This window comes from Asparagus officinalis, chromosome 4 (genome assembly GCF_001876935.1).
Source record: "Asparagus officinalis chromosome 4, Aspof.V1, whole genome shotgun sequence".
Classification (NCBI taxonomy): domain Eukaryota; kingdom Viridiplantae; phylum Streptophyta; class Magnoliopsida; order Asparagales; family Asparagaceae; genus Asparagus; species Asparagus officinalis.
In genome coordinates, this window is record NC_033797.1 from 27,510,863 (window position 1) to 27,522,405 (window position 11,543).

Here is an 11,543-nt window from a genome sequence, read left to right on the forward strand (position 1 = left end):
AGCTTCGTCAGACAAGTATGCCTCGCTCAATAAACAAAGTTTGTCAAAATAGACAGAACTTCGCTCATCAAGCAAGTCACACCAGTCTGATAAGCTTTACTATGCAACGAACCGCACTAAGCAGTTAAGAGAACAGAGGTACGTCTCCCCAGAATAACCAAGCCCTAGACAGAGGAGCAGTTGTTTTACTGTTGGAGATTTGAATGTTCTAACCGCAAGCATTACACTCACGAGATCAAGGATTTGATCAATCAAGTCAATATTCTACCTGAAGGGAGGATTGAAACAACAGCATTGGTCGAAATGTCCAAGACTCCCACACTTTCTTTGCCAACAGTAATCGATAAGATCAAAAAAACTTAAAGCTTTGAAGAGACAGAGAAAGAGAGATTTGAAGAACGAGAGCTCTCTTGAGCCATCATGGCTTAGAGTTTGAAGGAGAAGAGGATGGGCCTTCTTGCCAAAAACAATAGCCCATATATATAGGCAGATAAGAGTCAATTCAATGGCTGCGATCTGCAGCGCAAATCCTAAATCCCCAAATGGTCAAAGGGCGCTGGACTCAAAAGGACGCATTAAGCACTAAGTATTTAATGCTGACCATGCAAAATGACTGGTCCATGTAGATCAACAGCTTGGGAACTATTAAAGTTCCTGATTTTGACGGAACTCATTTAATGAGATTAATTCTCGTACCAAAGTTCGAAATAACGAAGGTCGTTATTTCAATCGAGCTTGACTATCGAGACTCGGTTGAGATAAGTTTGAACCTTGTCTTGAAATTTCAAAATGACTAAGGTCTCTATTTTAACTAAACTTGAACATCGAGGCTCGGTTGAAAGTAGAACGAAGTCATAAGGCTCAGTTGAAGTCATGTTGAACATCGTCCTAGATTTTCAAATTGTGGAAGTTCATTGAACCTCGGGACTTATTCATAACGAAGCTCGATAGAATTTGAACTTCGTCTTAAAGTTCCAGAACTTAGTCTTGAAGTTCCAAAACTTAGCTTATCATTATGAAATGATGAAACTCGTTGAAACCAATGAACTTTGCCTCAACGAAGTGAGGCTTGTCAGGACAACTTCGGAAAAAAGCTCTAAATGTTGAGACTTGTTAAGACAAGTCTTATGCCATTGCGAAAGCATTGCGTGACTTTTAAACTTTATTAAAGAAGAACCAAAAGAGCACAAAGGAGAAAGTTGATGGATAAAAGCATAACTTTATTGATAAAATGTCACTACAAAAGTTTAACAGTTTTGTGGATTTCCTCAGCAAGTTGGTCTATGGATTATTGGTGTGCCGCTTCAACCTCCACCATCGCCCGCTTATGCAGATCATCATCATAGAACACTTTCACATTACTTACGGTGTTTTCTAGCTTATCCAAATCATTGAGCTCAGCCTGAAGTGATGTTTGATGTTTTGCCTGCTTGGTTGCCAAAGTTTGCCACATTTCTATTACGCTCTTCAACTTATTCTCTGCTTCTGTCAGCTTAGCTTGGATGTTAGCAAGCATAGCTTTATAAGATTCAACTAAGAGCTGTTGGTTACGTTCAGCATCAACGACCTTTTTGTCCCCACTGGACAACTTTTCGCTGACCCCTTCAAGCTCTTTGACCCTCTGCTTCTTCTCAAGCACTTGGTGTTCAAGCTCAAACAGAGAATCATCACTTTGCCTCAAGAACTGCATATCGCATTCTTCAGCTATAGGGAAGAGAGATTGACTATGGTGATCTTGCCACTTTTTGAAAAGACTTTTAACCTTTGCCAAATGCATCCAATATGGCAGCGTGGCTATACTGCTAGTCAGGTTCTGCATCAGATATAGAAGAGGTTCCAGCACTACCTTAATTCTAGCAAAATCCTTCTGAACCATTAACACCCTAAATTATTTTGCCAAGTCGAAAGAAGAAGAGGGTGTAGCATTGGAAGGCACCACTTCCGATTGACCAACAGACGTAGCCGTCACTTCTACAAAAATCAACAACAGGGCGAATACAGTGGTTGCTACAATACTTGCAGGAGCAGCAACGATAGTGGCAAGAGTATCAGCGAACACAGTTGATGCTGGAGTTGGAATTTCTATTGAAACGGTAAAGCTGGTGGGTACAACACTTGTAGCCATTTTACTCGGCTCCGAAAACTACATCTAAAAGCAACTTCGGTTTCAACAGTTATCATGAGAGTAACAGCTACATCCGCAGCTGCTCCAGTCTTAATAGTTGTGCTCGGAGCGACCTCAGCTTCAATAGGAATAACAGGGGCAACAGGAGCATCCTCTGTATTTACACTTGGTTCAGAGCATGATCTCACACGGAGTCGAGATAGTGGAATGTCATCCTTAGACTCCGACTCCGGGCTAACTCCAATTTGTTCTATGGGGGGAGAGATCATCAATGGAGCTTCTCTCCTTTGCTTCTTCGTGAGACGTTTGAATTTTCGCATCAATCCCGGTTCCTTGGACTTCTCCCCCACTTGACTTGAAGCTTCATCTCCTTCAATTCGTTCTGTAGAAGGAATGGCAGAGGTTAAACATTAACAAAATGACAATTCAAAGCTTATGATAAGCCGAGACTAGCGTACCAGTTGGTCCCATGGTAGGGTTGGTTTCCCCAAACACAGCTTCAGTGGATTGTCGAGAGAATCTTTTTGCGGAAGGATTAACAGGTAAGGGTATACTCTCAGAAGCCTCATTCTGAATGGCTCGTCAACATGAGCAGAATCCTCGAATTCATTAAAAGCAGCTCCAGTTCTAAAAGCCTCACCCTCCCCAGCAGCGGCGGGTATATGATTCATGTATTCATTAATACGAGGAGATCTCCGAAGCGTGCTCTTGTCCAGATCCACATCCACCTCTTCTTGAGTTTCATGAGGACTGAAAAGTCGAGATTCTTCCATTCCAACATTTTCTTCGGCATGTAAGTGTTAGACCCTAATGCCACTAGCAAAGAACCCTAGAGGGGGTTGTTTGCGTCGAAAGTTGTTGTTTTCATTGATATCGAATCTATTACAACTTTAGTCGTTACAATAAACTCGAATAAAATAAAAAGTTGATCTTTTTATAACAATAAACTCGAATAAAATAAAAAGTTGATCTTTTTATAAGATCTCCTTACACAATGAAAATAAAAAAGTTTACAACTAAGATCTCCTTACACAATGAAAATAAAAAAGTTTACAACTTTATCAAACAAACGCAGAGATCGTTTATCAGTTTTCTGCTTGAGTGGGATCTTTGCCTGTGTCGGGGTTTATCCGTGGACCACCGTCGATCAGATCTGATTGCTGAAAAATCGGGCAAAGCTTCGTTGATTCGCGAAGGAATCAAGAAACTGTATCGCTTATCTCGGCAATGGCGAGATAATTACTCTTCTTAAGATTATCGCAACAGGATAATCTTAAGGAACGGACCCGGGAAACTACAGATCTGACGAGCTCCTCTTCTTTATGCCGACGAACTCGATCAGATCTCTACTCCTCCTCCTCTCTGAAATTCGTGCACTTTTGATCTTCAATCCGGCAGGGCTTCGCCTATTCTCCAAAATTCCAGCTCTGAAAAAAATGAGGCCTTGGGGCTGTATTTATAGGCTCCAAGGACATCTGGGCGGTTAAAACCATGTAACGACCCATTTTTAGGGTTGGAGACACCCCAGAGTGTCTCAGCGAGGCCGAGACACCCTTGGGTGTCTCGGCCCAAGCCGAGACACCCTTGGGTGTCTTGGTCTTGGCCGAGACACCTTAGGGTGTCTCGGTTGGGCCGTGACACCTCGTGGTGTCTTAACTCAGCTGAGACGCTTTTTTTGCATACTCGTTCGTTTCCACCATAATTTCTTCGTCCGAACTCGGATTTGAGTGATTCAAAGTGCATTGGAAAGCCGGCGAGGAGATCTACAAGATCTTATGATTGAATCATCTATGGAGTGGATGAGACATGAAGGGTGTTTTGCCTTTTGTAAGCGACACGAGGCTCCCGATCAATTCGTGTCTCCGTTATTCTGAAACTCTGTTACTTCATGTAGTTCGTCGATTCACTTTAACCATTTGTCGACGTCAATCAAGCTTCTGTAACTTAGATAGTGATGTTCATCGTCTTCTCTTAGTTTTGAGCTGCTCATGGAGACCTATAGGCAATTTTCAACGCCTACAGATACCCCCTCCAAAGCGTTCCAGACTCGTTTCTTTTATAGAAGAGGCTGGAATACTTTGGATGTGATTGGTCTAGCATTCGGTCGGCGTAAAGGACCTGTAGTTAGCTTCAATTCTTGACTCCTTCGATTTTCAATCCATTCGATATTTTGACGAATAGCTGAAGTTCTTTCGGCGCTGTGTTTATCGTCTGGCCGTCGTCAGAGTCTCGAATCTAAAACTGATGAGTTGAGTTTGGCTCGTGTCATTGAGTTGACTTAGAACTGACTATCTTCGTCGCATCGTGCTGACTTAGGGTTTCAGATCGCCGTATGTTGACTTTTTGTCACAACGCGTTGACCGGTGTTGACCTAGGGTTTCGGATCGCAACGCGTTGATTGGCGTTGACCTAGGGTTATGCGTTGACTGGCGTTGACCTAGGGTTACGCGTTGACCGGCGTTGACCTAGGGTTTCGGATCGATCGCCGCTAACACCGTTTATACTCGTACGTGTGCTGGAGCATACACAGTTTAAGCTCTTAAGATATTGGAGCATGGCGGTCCCAACAGTTAAGGCTGCAGGACCAGCTGTTAAAGCTGATTCGTCTGCAGATATGGATCTTATTCCGAAGTTTGTTGAATGCTTGAGTCACGAGACCAGTTAATAAAGCTGGTGCGTCAATGACTTTTGTATATATAGGATTTTTGGCAAACCCTCAGCCATCAATGAGTTTGATGAGCCTTTACCAACTACCGTTTGAGTCGGGCTAGCATGCGGATTGTTTAAGTCCGTTCCGCATGTGACGTTAAGCTAGAAGAGTTAACCCTTTTAGCGCTACGATGTTGAATACGTAGACTTCGTCTTTCTCACAGGAATAGACTACCCGGCAACGTGTGTTAGACGAAGACTTAGGATTTTTTGGCAAATCCTCAGCCATCAACGGATTTGATGTGCCTTTACCGACTACCGTTTGAGTCGGGCTAGCAAGCGGATTGTTTAAATCTGTTCCGAATGTGACGTTGTGCTAAAGGAATGAACTCCCTTAGACTTGATGCTACGACTTCGAATACGTAGACTTCACCATTGTTACGGGAACAGGCTACCCGGCAACGCGTGTTAGACGCTGACTTATCCTTACTTAGGATTCAGGATAAAAGTCCCCAAACTCGAATTCTGGTGTCTTCTTCAATCGGTAAAAGACTAAACCAGCAACGCGTGTTAGGCGTTGGCTTATCCCTGCTTAGGCTTCGGGATAAAATTCCCTATGCATGTGAGGCACGTATTATGGTGTTATTAATAAGAACTTGCCACAATGTTGAATATGTGGTCTTTTGTCCTTTTTACGGTCAAAGACTAACCGGCAACGTGTGTTAGGCGCTGACTTATCCCTACTTAGGCTTCAGGATAAAATTCCCCAGACTGGAATTCTGGTGTCTTCTTCAATCGGTGAAAGACTAAACTGGCAACGCGTGTTAGGCGTTGACTTATCCCTACTTAGGATTCGGGATAAAATTCCCCGTGCATAAAGTGCGCGGATTGGAAGTTGAGAATTGTATCTTTTCTCAGGGTAAAGACGAACCCAAAATGAAAGAGGAAAAATTTTATATTCTATCTTCCGGCACCGAAGAGGAAGAATTTTATATTCTATCTTCAGTTGGAAAGGAAACTCGAAGTGGGATCTCCACCACCAGAATCCGGAAAAATGAAACTAGGAGTGGGATCTCCACTCCGAGAATTGAAAAGATTCAAGTAACCCTAACTTTTATAGGATTGGTTGCTTGATCCAAGAAAAGAGTTCCTCATTTATTGAGGGGAAATTCCGATTTCGACCCTAACTTTTATAGGTTTGGCTAAAAAAGGAAAAGATGAAAATCTTTCGTTTATTGAAAGGGATAACTCAATCTTAGTCCTAACTATCTGCAGGTTTGACTAAGTGAAGTTAGAGACAATCCTAACTTTTATAGGTTTGATTGCTCAATTTTTGAAAGTGGACCTCTCGTTCATGGAAGGAATCGAGAGGGGAATCTGGCTTTGGCCCTAACTTTTATAGGTTTGACCTGAAAGCAAAGGGAGTGGAATACAAGTAGCAGTAGAAATATTGGTTTGTACAAGCCACTCGATGGAGGATTTTGATGTTAAGTGATCAGGACTTAACACGTCAAGCTTTGAAAATTTCCATGAATTGATGGATAGAAATTTTAGTGGACCCACCGCCAATTGATTTGATCAGTGGGGGATTTTGTGAGGAAAGGTTGATATGTCGTCAAACACCAATAGGAGTTTTGTGAGGGAAGATTGATCCAACGAAGCGATCGAATCTCATCTCAGCAAAAGAGTGTTCAAAAATCACAGTGGGGGTTTAGTGTTTATCACTTTGTTTGTAATGATTGGGTTATCCCTAAGAAAATTACATATAGTATTTTTCCGGGAACTTCCCGTTACATGAATCATCCACCCCCAGCTTCTTCACGAAACTGGGTTTATCATTGCATTCGGTTACATGATCGGGTTATCCTTAAGAATATTACATATAAAAATTCTTCAGGAACTTCCCGTCAACGGTAGGAAACAGTTTAGACTCATATACCTATTGGAGTATCAGGGAGCAGTTTAACCTCTTATACCGGTCGGAGGATTAAGTAGCAGTTTATACTCGTATACTCTTCGGAGTGTTGCCGTTCTCGTTTGGCTTATCCTAGCGTTATGACGCTGGCTTCGACCAAGGTCTGGATATTATTCTTTAAAGTAAAGCAAGCATTGGTGGGATGAAGGATCCTCCTGTGGTACGCGCAGTACCTCGGGTCCGTAGTATTATCAGCTTCCTCCTGATTCGTGATGGGTGGCAGCTTGATCTTGTTGTTTTCAAGAAGGTTCTCGAAGATGGTTGGAACGTCTTCGTCCTTGAATGAGTACTCTTTTTGGAGCCTCGGATCCGAAGTCTTCTGCTGTCTTCGTGGTTGCTGTTGTGACGTCTGATTAATGTTAACAACTGTTGTAGGTGCCTTCCCTTCATCATGGGAAACAAGACTCGGATTCAGAGGGTTAGCCATCAGTTGCCTTCTTTTGACCTTCTTCCTTCTGAGGAAGCGTTCGGCCTGCTCTCCGCGCACCTTCAACTATTTCCAGGTATTGAGCGGCTCTACTCCCATAACGTCCAAGATGTTAATGGACAAATTATTATGACAGGTCTGTAAGACGAATTCCTTCGTTACAGGATCCTTACAGTTCATTGCCTGATTGCGGAAGCGTTTGACGAAGGTATCTACCGACTCTCCGTCTTTTTGTTTCTCATCGAAGAGTATCCTGATCAACACTTCGGCGTCATCATCGAAGAAATGAACGAGGAATATGCTCTCTAGGTCCTCCCAGCTGTTGATGCTTCCGAGCTTGAGATGATGGTACCAATCGAAGGTAGGCCCGCGAAGGGTGCCAACGAATGACCATAACATCAAGGGCTCATTGCCAGAAATTATTCCCAAATGAGACTTAAAATATATTAAGTGCTGAGTAGGGGAACCATTTCCGTCAAACGTCGTGAAGTTGATCTAGTTGAACTTTACCGGATATAGGATCGAATCCCACTTTCTTGGGTAGGGAGACGGAATACCGGTCCTTTTTATCCCCTGAACAGACATCAGCGCGTTGATTTTTCTCTCGAGGTCATTTATTTTATCGTCCTCGTCTGTATCAGATCTTGGACGATTCCTGAGAGGAATAACGGGGTCACCCCCAGCATTGTCATCTTTGGCGGGACCACCCCCAGTATTGTTGTCCTTAGTGGGATCACCCCCAGCGTTCTGGTCAATGGGAGGGTCATCAGCCTTAAGGTGTTCATCCGTATCTGAATCGCTATCTGTTTGATTAGCATTGTTGCGATGGCTGGATTCACCGAATTGATTGGACAGAGCCCGAATTTGTTGATTATGCTCTTCCCTTATTCGCATCATGGCCATTTTCATTTCGAATTTAAAACTATCTTTTTACTTGGTTAAAGTGTCCTCAAGAATCTTAGCCACTTGGCGCTTTCTGAACTCCCAATCCACTTGGCAACGGAGTCCGTCCACCTGATCCAAAGCCTTGGCGAATTAGCGCGCGAGGCGTTGGCGTTTCCTTTGACGTGCTCTCTTTGATAAAGTTGGTTCGCCTTTAGCAGTCGGCTCCTTGGTCACGAAGGAGTTCAGATCTGCAAATCTGGTCTCATTGGATACCGACGGATCATTGCAAGGTGCAACTGTAGCAGCGATGACGTGGAGATCGACTTCTTGGGTCTTCAGATCTGGAGACCGGCGGAGCTTCTGGGAGGAGGAGATCTTCCTGCGCTTATGAGGAGGAGCAGATCTGGAGGAGGAGGAGGAGATGTATTCTTCAAATTTCTGCTGGTCGAATTCGTATTCGACCTCTTCAGCCACGAGGATCTTGATCGTCAGCTGCGGCACGACAGCCTCGGCATCGAGGCTGTTGGCTCCCACTGTGGTCGTCAGTTTGTTTGCGTCGAAAGTTGCTGTTTTCATTGCTATCGAATCTATTACAACTTTAGTCGTTACAATAAACTCGAATAAAATAAAAAGTTGATCTTTTTATAAGATCTCCTTACACAATGAAAATAAAAAAGTTTACAACTTTATCAAACAAACGCAGAGATCGTTTATCGGTCTTCTGCTTGAGTGGGATCTTTGCCTGTGCCGGGGTTTATCCGTGGACCATCATCGATCAGATCTGATTGCTGAAAAATCGGGCAGAGCTTCGTTGATTCGCGAAGGAATCAAGAAACCGTAGCGCTTATCTCGGTAACGGTGAGATAATTGCTCTTCTTAAGATTATCGCAACAGGATAATCTTAAGGAACGGACCCGGGGAACTGCAGATCTGACGAGCTCCTCTTCTTTATGCCGATGAACTCGATCAGATCTCTACTCATCCTCCTCTCTGAAATTCGTGCACTTTTGATCTTCAATCCGGCAGGGCTTCGCCTATTCTCCAAAATTCCAGCTCTGAAAAAAATGAGGCCTTGAGACTGTATTTATAGGCTCCAAGGACATTCAGGCGGTTAAAACCGCGTAACGACCCATTTTTGGGGTTGGAGACACCCCAGGGTGTCTCAGCGAGGCCGAGACACCCTTGGGTGTCTTAGCCTGAGCCGAGACACCCTTGGGTGTCTCGGCCTTGGCCGAGACACCTTAGGGTGTCTCGGTTGGGCCGAGACACCTCGTGGTGTCTCAACTCAGCTGAGACGCTTCTTTTGCATACTCGTTCATTTCCACCGTAATTTCTTCGTTCGAACTCGGATTTGAGTGATTCAAAGTGCGTTGGAAAGTCGGTGAGGAGATCTACAAGATACCATGATTGGATCATCTATGGAGTGGATGAGACACGAATGGCATTTTGCCTTTTGTAAGCGACACGATTTAATCATCACGTAGTTCGTCGATTCACTTTAAGCGTCCGTCGACGTCAATCAAGCTTCTGTAACTTAGATAGTGATGTTTATCATCTTCTCTTAGTTTTGAGCTGCTCGTGGAGACCTATAGGCAATTTTCAACGCCTACAGGGGGGTGAATAGGGTTTATGCTAATCTAATCCGATTTAAATACCAATTAAAACTTATTAACAAATTATCCTAGCAAGTATGATATACAACAAGATATATGCAAGGATATGTGATATGAACAAAGAGATATATACCTAGCAAAGAGGTATATGGTGAAATATATGCAAGGATATATAAACTAACACAATGGTGAAATAATCATAAATAAGATAAATAAGATAGTGGGCAATATAAACAATGAGCAATTGACAAAGGCGATATAATGATAAACACAAAAAATAAGTGCGCCAATTAGGGTCACACTCCTCTCAGTGCACAAGTGTATTACAAAGTGATCTACACAATTAGTATCACAAATACAACAATGGTTGTTCTCTTCAATGGACGAGAACTCAATTAAGCTTACTCTTAATTGTTACAACTCCCTACAACCCAATTATACAATGTATGCAAATACAATAAGCTCAATGGTTGTGTGTGTAAGCAATGAGAAAATCAATCATAAACTCAATGTAAACCCTAGCTTGATGAAAATGATAAATAACAAATAATTAATATAAAGCTAGTATTAAGTTTAGAAATTCTTCTCTGAAAAACAAGATGAAGAGATGGATTAAAATAAAGCCCAAACAATGTAGATGATCTCCTCCATTTGTGAAAACTTCTTCACAAACCAAACAAGCTTTAAACCAAACTTAAACACACTTAGACACCCTTTAAAAACTTGTTTAAACTTTTCTTTTTGGTTAGTTGTGAAAGATGAGAGAAAGGGGTATTTATACTCATTCAAAACTTCAGCAAAAATCCCAAAAAAAGACCAAAACTCATAAACAAACAAAACAGAAAACTAGCCGTTACTGTGTAACGGTTCTCTGATAAGTCGACTTATGGGTCGACTTATGAGTCGACTCAGCAGAAGAAAAATCACAACTCCACTGCACTTCGTGAGTCGACCTATGAGTCGACTAATGAATCGACTAAACGTGCACAGATTTGAAGTGCACAGAAAAACTCAACTTTAAACTATGTTTAAAAACACCAAATAAATTCCAAAAATTGTAAAATTTGGGGAATAGTTTATAAACATGTTAATTAACATGTTACAAAAAGAATTTTTGGAATTTCACTTCTCAATAGTGAAAACTCATTATTTTACGAAACTAGTTCAAAACATGAAAAGTTGATATACATGAAATTTGATGTTTTGACATAAACACAACTTTGAAATATTTTCAAATGTTCTTATAGACTTAATAAAAGATGTATATCATGATTGTTAAGTCCATAAACAAGAATACAATATTTTCTTAAAATTGCATATTCTATGCAATATATTCTTAAACAAAATAGAGTATGAAACATATGATTATATATATAAATGTAAATTTGTTTCATGTTTCTATATAGTTAAACCAAAACACAATAATAAATATGTAATCTCATATTTATAAGCATGAAAACTTAAAACTATGTATGTATATATATAACTATGAAACCAAACATATATGTATATATGAAACTATATATACATGGAGACCAAAACTAAATTGTGTGTGTGTATATATATATATATATATGAAAACCAAAACTTGTGTTGTATATATATATAACTATATATATACAAGGAAACCAATATAATGTGTGTGTATATATGATTGAGCTTAAAGTACCAACACACATAATATAAACCTAAACTAATGTTACCCAAGCTTAATCTTGATCTTCAATAAGCTTGACTTGGTACACATTACGGATGAAGCTAGAACTTGGATCTTTAACTTGAATTGCATAGGCTTCATCCACTATTCCGCCAACCTCCATTGGATATGATCGTTGAAGCACAATTCCATCCTCTAACATGTTGTTTGTC